The sequence below is a fragment of the Saccopteryx leptura genome, chromosome 5 (genome assembly GCF_036850995.1).
Source record: "Saccopteryx leptura isolate mSacLep1 chromosome 5, mSacLep1_pri_phased_curated, whole genome shotgun sequence".
Taxonomy (NCBI): domain Eukaryota; kingdom Metazoa; phylum Chordata; class Mammalia; order Chiroptera; family Emballonuridae; genus Saccopteryx; species Saccopteryx leptura.
In genome coordinates this window covers 205354651-205367470 of record NC_089507.1, presented here as the reverse complement: position 1 = coordinate 205367470, position 12820 = coordinate 205354651, and positions in this window count along the sequence as shown.

Here is a 12820-nt window from a genome sequence, read left to right as displayed (position 1 = left end):
GTGCTCAATAAAGACTTACTGCATAAATAATGAGCTAACATTTATGTCCCTCATGCACATCATACATACCACCTTTGAACACAGTACATAACTCACTTATAACATTTATTATTTGTTGCCTAACTCCACAAGTACTGGGACTTCATCTGCTTTGTTCACTGATGGATCCCCATGACCTAGAGCGGTGCGCAGGACAGGATCTAGCTCAGTCATTACTGAATGAAGGAAATAATATCTCTTGCTTTTAAAAAAGAGATTTAATGGGGCTTAGAAAAGTAATTATGTAGTTGACAAACAGAAGTGGCTGCCCAGTTCCTAGTGATTTCCCAGTGCCATGTCTGTGTGGGTCAGAGCTCACCCCTACCAGCCCCTAAACATCAACCTCTGTATTTCTCAGTGGGGTACCCAGACCGGAAGCATCAGCATCACCAAGGACCTGGTTTGAAACGCAAAGGTTTGGTCCTGTTCCAGACTTACAGACATTCTGGGGGTGGGGTCCATATATCTGTGTTTGAACAAACCTTCCACCTCTTTAAAATCTATGTCAGATTCACAGTGCGGCTTCAGACCAGAATCAGAAGAAAAACGGTGGTGTGCTGCTGCCCCCTTGTGGCACTTCTGTGTGTGAACCGCGGAAAGGCACCCTCAGAGACTGGGGTCCAGCGGCCTTCTCCTATTTCACAGACGGAGAAACCGAGTCTCAGCGAAGGGAGGCACCTTGACCAGGGTCTCGGAATGAGGCAGTGATACAGCTAGGCATAAAGTTCTTTCCTGTTTGTGACCAATGCAAGCAGCTTTTTTTCTTAAAATATTATTTAAACAGATGCCTATGAGGGCCCCTGCCAGGCCCTGAGCCAGGGCACCTCCATCTGTCCCCTGGCTGACTCCCTGGTCCCTCTGCCCACAGCCCAGCTCCCTCCGCCCATACTGCACAGCCAGAAGGTCTTTCTGGAGCATAATTATAGTTATGTCATTCTGCCTAAACCCCTCTGAGGCCCAGCACTGCCCTCTGGGTTCAGTCCAAACTCCCTCCATGACTCATGGGCCTGCTGTGTCTTCCGGACTCTTCTGTGCTCTGGCCACACCAGACCGCTCGGAGGGCCGCCCCGTGGCCCAGGCCTTTCTCCAGACTGCATCCTCTGCCTGGACACGCTGTCCCCACCACCCAGACCCCTGACTCTTCTTCGTTAGTCACGGTTCCCCTGCTGGCTGCAGCCGAGCCTCCCATCCCTTCACCTGCCCGGGTGCTGTCCTTCTCCCATTCCACCCCTCCTCCTCCCACATCTTCCAGATGACTCCATCAATATACACACATGCTGGCCTTTCTTCTAGTGCTGTGAAGGGTGCCCACCAGCCCATGCCCATCCTGGCTACCCTGGTAACAGGAGGTGGAGTTCCTTCCTCAAGGGGCAACTCCAGCAGCCTCCCCGGGGGTCCCTGGGAAAGGTAAGGCCACATATGGCCAGCAAGTTTGACGTGCCATCAAAAAGTCCACCTGCTGAACTGTGGCCGAGGGTCTGAGGCTCATTCTCAGCAATGGGGTGGTGATTTAGCTAATTCTGGAGAAATCTCTTTTTCTCTTCCACTGCAATTAAGTATGATATCAGGGTAAACCCAAGGGCAAGAGCCTATGCCTCTCGGACACCGCGAGGTGGATCAAGAAGCCTAGTTGTAAGTGGCCCCATCACACTGGTTTGATTCTTGTCTGTGGCCTATTTGCTGGTTTCTGGCCCCTCAACACTGACTTTCATAAAAGTGTTTCCAGTCTCAACACCGAGTTAGGGCATTTCATCCACTCTGTTGGATGGCCAGTACTTTGACACGAGCTTCGTCAGCTGCTTCTCTCCAGCCCTGAAGCCAGCAGGCGGTCACACACAAGTGGTTGGTGTTGACTTTCATCCCCTTCTCACCTCGAGGACTGGACCTCTGTGTCCTGAGTCCCCTCCTGTGTCCTTCCATCTCTGAGACACCTGATTCACGTCCTGTTCCTCTCCCTTCCTCTCTTGATTCCTGCTCTGTGCCCCACTCTCAACCCCATTAAAGCCCAAGGTTTAGAAACTCGTGACAGCCACAGGTTAGGTGAGACTATATAGTAAGTTCTCACCTAACATCGCGGATCAGTTCTCGAAAACTGCGACTTGAAGGCAGACGACAAAGCCATAATTAGACCACAGGCTAATTGATGGACAGGTGAGTTACGTTCCTACGGTGTATTTCGGGTCATAAACACATCACCAAACTTCTAAACGAAAGCCAAAAACTCTTTTTCTAATATTAAACATTGAAATAAATGTGAGCTCTACACACATTTCAGAAAGAGGAGTAAAAACAAGAAACCTCATGCTTTTCCAACCTGTTTATTCCAGTTCAGGGTCACGGTGGCTGGAGCCTGTCCCAGCAGCGCAGGGGGCAAGGCGGGACCCACCGAGGACACACCCTTCCATCGCAGGGCGCACTCACCCTCGCCCAGGCTCAGACCGGGACCCATGAGTTCACCTCACATGCACGTCTTTGGGGGTGGGGTGGGGTGGGGAGGAAACCCGTACAGACATGGGGAGAACATGCACACTCCACACAGTGGCCCCGGAAGGGAATCAATTCTTCTTTTCTTGTCTATGTTACAGCAAAATGAAATAGAAGAAAACGACATTATTCGAGGACCGGTTGTAGTATTATTATAATTATTATTATTACTTTCTAGGAACATTGAGAATCTGAGGCCAGGCCTGATTATTGTTCCTGCTGGGTGACCCCGAGCAAATCACCTAACCTCTCTGAACCTCATAATGAAAATGGAGACAATGATTCAGTCATACAGGGTAATCCTGAGGGTTAAAGGGCATGATAGCTCTGAATGCTTGCAAACTCTAATGGTAATTTATAGCCGAGGTCTTCAAACACCAGTCAGGGAACGGGCGCAAATAATAAGGATAGCGCAGTAAAATCTCATCAAGGTGAATGGATTCCCTCTGTGGAGCTGGCCTGGGCTTTGAACTTAAGACCTTCCTCATCTGAAGGGTTACGAAAACCATTCTTTTATAAAATGAGGCTGAGTACAATGAGTACAGGTGGATTTTCCCTTTATTCTTACTTTGCAAACAGAGTCGGCAATGTTATTTGAATTCACAAATATTTTCTGAGATGCAGTGATTTTAGGAAGACCAAAAAGAATGAGAACTGTTGCTTCACACCACCACAAACACAGCCCTTCTTACTATCACTCCCAACTAATAAAGGTTACAGAGGATTTGACTCCTGACCTCGCATGAGTTTGAGTAATAATAATATTTAATGTGCATTGAGCGTTTCAGTGGGTCCCACACTGATCTAAAGACTTCACATGTGTAACTGGTTCACTGAATAATACGAACTGGCTGAAGGACACGCACTCATAGGTTTAGTGTTTCTTAAACCATTGCCTTTGAACACGTTCACGCAAATCTCTCCTGTTGCCCCACACCTTTCGGTCCAGTCTAAACATCAAATTATATTCTATAATATTTAACACTTCCTGTACATCAAACTTGACCCTTCACCTCAAGAATGCATTGCTGTTAAATTCAACAAACTATTAATAGCCCGACTCAGTGAAACCTTACAAAGCCACGCATCTTACAAGAGACTAAGGCCCAGAGAGGTGGGGTAACGTGCCCAAGGTCACACAGCTGGTAAGTTATGAACAGAGGATTCAAACCCAGGCTGTCTGGCTCCAGAGACTTGCCCTTGATCTCCGCATTACAGTGTTCTGCAGCGCTGAGGGCGCTGTGAGGGTCCTTCCTATCCCCCGCCCCTTCTAAATTCTAGTGTTTTCCTGTTTATGAGGCCTGGACCAAACAGCAGGGGACAGGAGACAAAAATCTAGTTGGTGTTTTTTCAAGTCCTCTCAGGAAGACGATGTCTTCCATGTGGCAAGTGTCCGAAGGCTAGCATTCCTGGGCCACACGGGTAGCTCGCTCAGGGGTCCCAGTTTTAGTCTCCTGGCTGTTAAGGGAGATCTGGGACCCCTTGACCTCTCTTGGACCCTGTCCCCAGAAGTACATTTCACAGCCTCTTTCTGCCAGGGGCCTCTTTTGTGGGCAGCAAAAGGGTCTTTGGGCAGCAGACAGACCCAACGGCCTGGCACCCCCTTGGCTCAGGGAAAGCTCAGCCATTCTTTTTTTTTTTTTTTTTTTCACAGAGACAGAGTCAGAGAGAGGGATAGATAGGGACAGACAGACAGGAACGGAGAGATGAGAAGCATCAATCATCAGTTTTTCATTGCGACACCTTAGTTGTTCATTGATTGCTTTCTCATATGTGCCTTGACCGCGGGCCTTCAGCAGCCCAAGTAACCCCTTGCTCGAGCCAGTGACCTTGGATCCAAGCTGGTGAGCTTTGCTCAAACCAGATGAGCCTGCGCTCAAGCTGGTGACCTTGGGGTCTCAAACCTGGGTCCTCTGCATCCCATTCTGACGCTCTGTCCACTGCGCCACCACCTGGTCAGGCAAGCTCAGCCATTCTTATGCACCAGATGCTGGGTATACAGAATGTCCCCCGCCCCCCCCCCCCCCACCATTGCTCCCTAAGCACTTTCTCCTCGCACCAACAGGCACCAAGGCATATCTGCAAGCCTGCCTGACAAGCAGTCAGATGCCACGCGCTTCTGGCAGGAACCCCAAATCTCTACAAGTGGGACCTGTCAGAACGGGGGGAGTTCCCTTTTTATTCTTCCCGCAAGACAAGAAAGGTATATCATTTCTCTCTATTCTAGAAAATCATTCTCAGATTCTAGTCTTCTGATTACGGAGGCTGAAGGTGGTGGGGACAGGGTTCCCTAGGAAGGTATGATGTCCCTGAGAAAATCCCACAGGTGTGTTTGTGGCTTCCTTGAATACGGGGTGGGGGGGGCTTTAACTAAAACGATGAGACAAAGGAAAAGTCCCATTTAAGAGTCTGTTACAAGAGTCTGTATGTCGTCTTAATTTAATCCTCACAACAGCCCTCTTAAATTTATTAATTAGGGTAATGGTAGCTGCTATAATTAAAGCCCCCAAATCCAGTGGCTTAACACAACAGAAATTTATTTCTTACTCACATAATATTCCAGGGGAGGCGTTCCTGCTTGGAGGGTGGCATTCTTTCACCTGGTGAGCCAGGTGACTTACTTGTTACAGCTCCGCCATCCTCTGGGGCCAGGCCTCGGTGTCCGTGTTGTGTATCTAGCTTGCGCACAGGGAGAGAGAGAGACTCACCTGCTTCCATAAGGCCCCACCTCGAAGAGACACTCACTACTCCCGCTCCTGTTCCATTGGTGGAAACTAGTCCTACTAGGATGCAAAGGGGGCTGGGAAATGTAGTCTCTGACTGGACAGGTGTCTTCCAGAGACAACTCTATGGACTGAAAGCTGAAAGTTTGTATCCCCTCAAAATCTATATGTTGAAATCCTACCCCCCAAATCTGATGGTATGAGGAAGCAGGGCTTTGAGGAGGCGGTTAGGTCACAAGGGTGGAGCCCTTATGAATGAGATCAGTGCCTTTGTAGGAAGAGATCTGAGGGAGCTTGCTTCCTCTCTCTGTCCTCTGCCAGGTGAGTTGCAAATGAGAAGCTGGCTGTCAACCAGGAAGAGGGCTTTCTTTTTTTGTATTGAATTTATTGGGGTGACACTGGTTAACAAAATTATACAGGTTTCAGGTGCATAACTCCACAACACATCATCTATACGCCGTATCGTGTGTTCACCACCCCACCATGAAGAGGGCTTCCAAGAGCCCGATCATGCTGACACCTAGATCTCAACCTTCCAGCCTCCAGAACTACGAGAAGTCAATGTTTGTGATTGAAGCCACCCAGGCTATGGTATTCTGTTATAGCATCCCAAGCTATGACAAACGGCACATTTGCCAAGAATCGGTGGCATCTGGTTTCCAAACCAGACCTGTTATTATACTAATGTAATATAACTAGATGTAATTTAATAAGCTGATGAAATATGAGTGCAAAAAGGGGAAGAGGTTTGTGTTTTTGTGGAAACTCAATACAGATGAGTTGCTAAAAAACACTGTCAGGTTAGGCATGAAAGAAATAGCCACAAAAGATCTGGAAAAAATTACCACGAGAATCTAGGGGGATTCTGCACTCAAGTTGCTCCACAAGTGACTTCAAATCCTTATTCTGCTTAAAATAAACCCAAACTGGAAATAACGAGATGGAATCTTGGTGCAGTTTACCATGTTTTCCCATGTATAAGATGCAGCCATTTTTGAAAAATATAGGGTCTAAAAACTGGGTGCGTCTTATACAGTGGTTGTAGATTTTTTTACTTGCATTTCCCACTTTTTCACGCAAATGAGGAGCTGTATGATGAATAAAACTTGAATTCAATAACTTTATGTAACACATTTTTTTCAAATTTGGGCCCCAAAATTAAGGTGCGTTTTATACATGGGAGCATCTCATACATGGGGAACTACGGTATGTCAGAGGGACAATGTGAAAGGCCAATCAGCCCCACACTCAAAGAACAGATGGGCAAACGTTCAGGTGGATGTCATGTAAAATGACTCCCTGCTTCTCTGATTAAATGACTAACCCCTGGTCCAGTTAGTTAAGCTGGACGTGTGGGTTTCTACGAGACTATTACTTTCATTTTATAGGTGAATAAACCAAGGCCCAGGATAGTAGCAGGTAAGGAGTGGAGCCACAGTTCAAAACGAGCCGGTCAGGTTGCAAAGTCCACTCTTGATGCCAGTGATGTCCACTCGAACTTCCCATGACGATGGAGCTGTTTCTACAGGTGCCTGTCCACGGTAGTAGCCACTAGCACACAAGCACTTGAAATGTGTCTCCTGTGACCGGATAATGAATTTTGAAACCTAATTTAATTCCAATTAATTTAAATATAAATGGCCACGAGTGGCTGCAGCTCCGTGCTATACTCACATGCCTTCCTTAGAGACTTACGCGCTTTTATCTCTTTGCTTTGACCCTTTGCAGCCATGCCATCTTCAGAAATGCAAACCTATGACCTGACCTGTGGTGGCACAGTGGATAAAGCCTCGACCTGAAACATCGAGGTTCCTGGTTCGAAAACCCAGGCTTGCCTGGTCAAGGCACATATGGGAGTTGATGCTTCTTGCTCCTCCCCCTTCTCTCTCTCTCTCTCTCTCTCTCTCTCCTCTCTCTCTAAAGATGAATAAAAATAAAGTTAACAAAAAAAAAAGAACCATGCTCCCTGAATCAAGAGATTCAGACATCTTTTGATTCCAATCCATTGTGTTGCCTGGAGAACGGGACAGGCGTCTGTCAGCCATGGCTGAGCTTGAAGTGCCGTGTGGCAGCAACGGGCACCTGTGCTGGGCACCCTGTGCTGGCACACCGCTAAGCTCCTCGGGCACCTGTGCTGGGCACCCTGTGCTGGCAAACCGCTAAGCTCCTCGGGCACCTGTGCTGGGCACCCTGTGCTGGGCACCCTGTGCTGGCACACCGCTAAGCTCGTCGGGTTGGGGCAGTGTGGCTGTAGCAGAAGCGCTTGGCAGCGGGACCCGACAGCTCCCTCCCTCCTTCACAGTGTGACCTCAAGCAAATCACCACAGCCCTCTGAGCAGTGGTTTCCTCCTCTCCCTGGGGTTCAGAAGTGCCTGGTGTTGTGAGGACTGCACCAGGTGATGCCTGCTTGGATCACAGCCGCTGCTCAGTAATGTCCTTCCGAACCACTCCTACCTTCAGAGTCTCCCTCCCACTCAGACCAAGGGAGCAGCAGGAAACAACAATGCGGGTGAAAATCCTCAATCATACATAAAAGTAAAGAGAATGGGTTAATAAACCACCCCCCAACACTCCTATCGCTTAGGCTTTTAAATTATTAACCGCAGTAAAGGTTTCAATACCTCCATTCACCCACGGATACCCATTGTTAAGAGGCTGAAGACCAGACTCCCAAGGGTTCCAACTAAATGACCACTCACACATACCAGGAATTTCCTGAGCAACCCTGGTCCCAAAGGTCAGGGGCAGGGTCAAGCTCAGACCATTGTCATTTGTCCCCCAAACTATATCCTCATCATCCTGGGAACGATGGCACCCCTCATACTGGGCACGGCTATGGTGTTTCCCTGAAGATGCTCAACGTGCCACCTCTCAGAGTTCCCCAAACCATGTGGTTTGTCTTCCAGCGCCTGGAAGATTCTGGGAGACCCCCAAAGCCTGCCAATGATGTTCTTTACATTAGCGCGAGGCAGCCTTTAATTTCTTGCAAGCCACATTCCTAAACGATACCAGGGTTGCCAGAAAGCCACAGCTGCCATCTCAGAGGAGCTGGTATCTATTGTCCCCTGAGGTCAAAACATCCCATTCTTTTAGGAGAGAGAGAGAGAGAAAGAGAGAGAAGAGAGAGATGTTACTGGGGAAAACTGCCAGACCCTCTGGCCTTCGGGAAAATTACTGAACTATATTCAAACTATAAAAATCAATGCCTAAGATTCCAGTACGCCTGGGGAATAGGTAACGTGGAAAAGGGAAAGAAGAAATTAACTGGGCAGAGAAGGCGAACGAGCTCACTGGCACCGCCCCCACACTGAGTGCTCCTTCACACTCGCCTCCGATCTCACAGGAACACGGTGGGGCAGATATTTTTACCCCGTGTCACAGATGAGGAAACTGAGACTCAGAAAGGGGACGTCACTTACCCGAGATGAAACCGAGGTCTGGCTCATTCAGACACCCACGTCCTCAATTAGCCACGGCCCTACCCTGTGCCCCTTCAATGATGGGCCCCTCTCTCCGAGCCTGTTTCCTCTCCCTGGTGTGGGGATGGCAGGGCCTGCCCGGCTCACTAAGCTTTCAGAAGGATCTATACTCATAAGGGATGCAAAGTGCTTTAAAGGCACCCAGGGCCCAGCTGGGGACTGGGATCACCTGTCTCCTTGTCCTCAAAGCTGACAACCTTGGAGCTGCAGAAGATCCAAGGCCCCAATGAAAGGTCACGGGCGTGCGTCTGGCATGAAGGGACAGAGGAAAATCACTAGGTGCTCTCAGGTTCCCAAAGGGGGCAGAAGGGAGGGAGGCGGAGGGAGGGGAGCTGCAGGGATGCCTCGGGGTGTTGCTGTTTTTGGTGACTGCACAGTTGAGAAACACACATACACAAATTCTTACCTCTTCTGGCTTAAAATAGAGCCACTGAACCCAAAATGCCAATCGCAGGGCAGAGTCACCTGCCTGGCGGGGCCAGACAGCTCCCCCAACGGCCCCAATAATACCCGTCCCGAGAGGGCACATCTGACAAAGCACTTCTCAGCTGCAGGGCACAGGGTCCTCACGACAGTGTGTGTGTGTGCACACGGGGTGGCGGGGGCAGGGGCATCCAGCCAGCACTCCTCAGTCCCATCTCAGAGATGAGGCAAGTGAGGGCCAGAGTAGCGGCGACAGGAAGGTGATAAAGGCGGCGGCATCTTGCCCAACGGGACCGTGTATTGGCAGGATCGTGGCTGTGGTGGCCAGGCAGCCCCGAGTTCAAGTGCTGGCTCAGCCACCACCTCTGCTCCTCTGTGTCCCCATCAGTCACGTCTGTGACTAGGCCGCGCGTGGACAGGTGCTCACAGTTTCGGCCTCGCCCCTGCTTCTGGAAAAGAATTCCTGACATCGGCAGGCACACAGTTGTAAACAGGGGGTTGCGGGTAGATGGCTCTACCTGCGACCACACACCTGGAAAGTGACACACAATATTTTATATAACCTTCAACACGGTCCTGTGAGGTTGGCATCATTATCACCCCATTTCTCAGACAGGAAAACCAAGGCACAGAAAATTAGAAGTGCTCTATCTACAGACACCCACCTAGAAAGTGGAGGAGTTGGAATTTGAACCCAGGCCCCGTTGACTTCAGTGATGATCATGACCACACCCCCAGTAACTCCCCAGCGTAGGCCCAGTCTTTCTCCTAGGAACAAGCCTTCCCCACCACCACACCGTCCCAACAAGCTCTTCTCAGGCCCTTCTTGGGCTGTCGGTCCCAGGGGCCCCACCCACCCCGCCTGAGACTGTAGCCTAATTTCTGCGCCTCTAAAGTCTGGGCAAGAGTCAGAAAATCAAACTTGCTGATGCCATTGCTAAAAATAAGGCTGAGGTGGCAGTTCCGACACCCCACTTCTAGGCCACTGGGCCTCAGTCCAGCTTTTAGGGGACAGAGGAGTCCAAGCCACACACACCCCCCGCCAGGCACTGGGCCCTGACTCTGCCAGGGAACAGCGTCAGGCAGGTTCTGGGTGCCACGTCCCACAGGCCCAGGCCATTGTTTGGTTGTGATATTTGTAATAATGGCTAACACTTCTAGACAAGTTTCCAAGGCTGGCGGCTGCTGTCGGAGCATCACCTCTACTGTTTTATTTAATCCTCATCACCCCTGTAGTCGTGTCCTATTGCCGCTGTGACAAAGTATCTCAGATTTAGCAGCTTAAACAACGCCAATGTATTATCTTCCAGTTCTGTAGGGTGGAAGTCTATACAGGTCACGTTGTGCTAAAACCAAGGAGCGATGCAGTCCTAAGAAGGGACCCATTTCCTTGCCATTTCCAGATTCTAGAAGTTGCCTGTTCTCTTTGGCTTGTGGCCCCTTCCTCAATCTTCAAAGCCAGAAACATCAGGCTGAGTCTTTCTCATCTTGCATCTCTCTGGTTCTTCTTCTTCTGCATCCCTGCCCCAGTTATAAGGACCCTTGTGATTCTACTGGGTCCACACAAATACTCTAGGACCGTGATGGTGAACCTTTTTTTAAAAACCGCCCACCTTTGCAGTGCTGGTCAACCTGGTCCCTCCCACCCACTAGTGGGCTGTCCAGCTTTCCATGGTGGGTCATAGTGGAGCAACCAAATGGCGCTGTGATTGGCCCACCATGAAAGCTGGAACACCCACTAGTGGGCTAGAGGACCAGGTTGACCAGCACTGCAAAAGTGGGTGGTTTTTATAAAAAGGTTTGCCATCACAGCTCTAGGATCATCTCCCAGCTCAAAGTCGGTTGTTTAGCAACCTTAATTCCCACTTGCGAAATAACCTAACATATTCACAGGTCCCAAGGATAGGATCTGAACATCTCTGGGAGGCCATTATTCTGCCCACCACAGCACCTAATGAGATAGGAACTTTTTAAACCCCATTTTACTGGTGGGGAAAGTGAGGCATCCAATTTCAAACATCTAGTAAACAACAGTAGTGGAATATGACCCCATGCAGTCGAGGTGTACAGTCCAGATTCTTAACCTCTACATGCTGCAGCTGCTCCTTTGTCCACAGTCACTGGTGTGCTCTCTGTGCCAGATCCGGGTGCTGGGGACACAGAGGTGATCAAGACAGGACCCTGGTCTTCAGAGGGGACATGAGTATGGAATAGCAAGAGTCACAACACAGTGGGAGCAATGCAAGATGGTCGGTGGCAGAGGCCACTGGCAGCAGAGGAGGGCCACCTGGGGAGGAGTCAGGAAGGAAGATGTCCAAATGAACTGAGAGCAGGAGGACGAATGGGGCACGAGCCAGCCGCGCCCACAGCACACGGAGACTGTGGTGATTAAATGCATTAATCCTTGTAAAGTGCTTCAGCCCGTGTCTTCCCCCTGGCAGGCATTCAGTAAGTGCTGGCTGTTGAATGGATAGGGAGAGGGCAATTCCAAGCAGAGCAAGAGTTTGTGTAAGGAGCTAAAAGTTTAGGACAGAGGGGCTTCGGACAGAGAGGCTAGACCAGTGATGGGGGACAGGTGACGCATGCCAAGGCTGCATCCGAGACCAGAGAATGCAGGTGCTCTGGACAGCTGCAGGAGAGGCTGCTTGGTGCTCTGCCCAGAATCTCCACGGAGACTCACCCATACTCTGAAGTGAGTGTCACTTTGGTGCTATGGGGCTGGAGTGGATTCCTTGGAAAGTGAGTGAGGTCAGTGGAAGGCTCCTCAAGCACCCAACTGTTCAAGTCAAAGACCCAGGGGTCATCTTTGAGTCATTCCCTTTGCCCTCCATATCCAAGCTATCAGCAAGTCCTGTTGCTCTGTGCAGCAAGATGACAGTAGCTGTGGTAACAGACCGACCCCATATCCAGGGGCTTATGGCAACAGAAGTTCGGAATAGGCGTTCCTGGTGGAAGGTACCTTTGCAATGAGTCATTCAGGCGCTCAGGTTCCTTCCATCCTGTGGCTCTGCCCTCTTCTAAAGACTCTGCATTCAGCCTGCAAGTGGGGGAAGAGAGGTGGAGCATGGCTTGTGTGTGTGTGTGGGGGGGGTCTTATGGGCTAGACCTGCAAGTGGCACAGGTCACTTATGCCCACATTCCGTTGGCTACAGCTTGTAAGTGCAAGCGAGGCTGGGAGATGTGGTAGCTGTGCGTGCCCAGCTTCACCCCCTAACACATCTCAGGTCCACCTGCTTCTCTCCCTCTCCAGTGCTCCTAGTCCAGGCCGCCCTCAGCACATATTTGGACTACAAGAGTCCCCTAACTGGCCTCCACTCTCAGCCATCCCCCCTTCTCCACAGGACAGCCAGGGACGCTCTCTTTAAAAATGTCAATCAGATCATTGGTGTATTCGTTTTCCTGCTTATAGCCTTTCCATTTGTACTACAGATGAAACCCATAGAAGGGCCTGGAAGACCTGTGCGAAGTTGCCTCTGTCTTCCTTCGGCCATCCTCTGCCGGTTCCCCGATTCTCCTGGCTCCAGCCTCACTTCCCAAAGGTCTTGCACTTGCCTGGATGCTCTCTCCGCGGTGACTCCCAGGAAGCCCCCCACCTCCATCACCTTAGCTGACCGTACTTTCGCAGACTCAGGCTTAGGGCCCTTCGCTCCAGATGTCACTGTTTGCAGACAC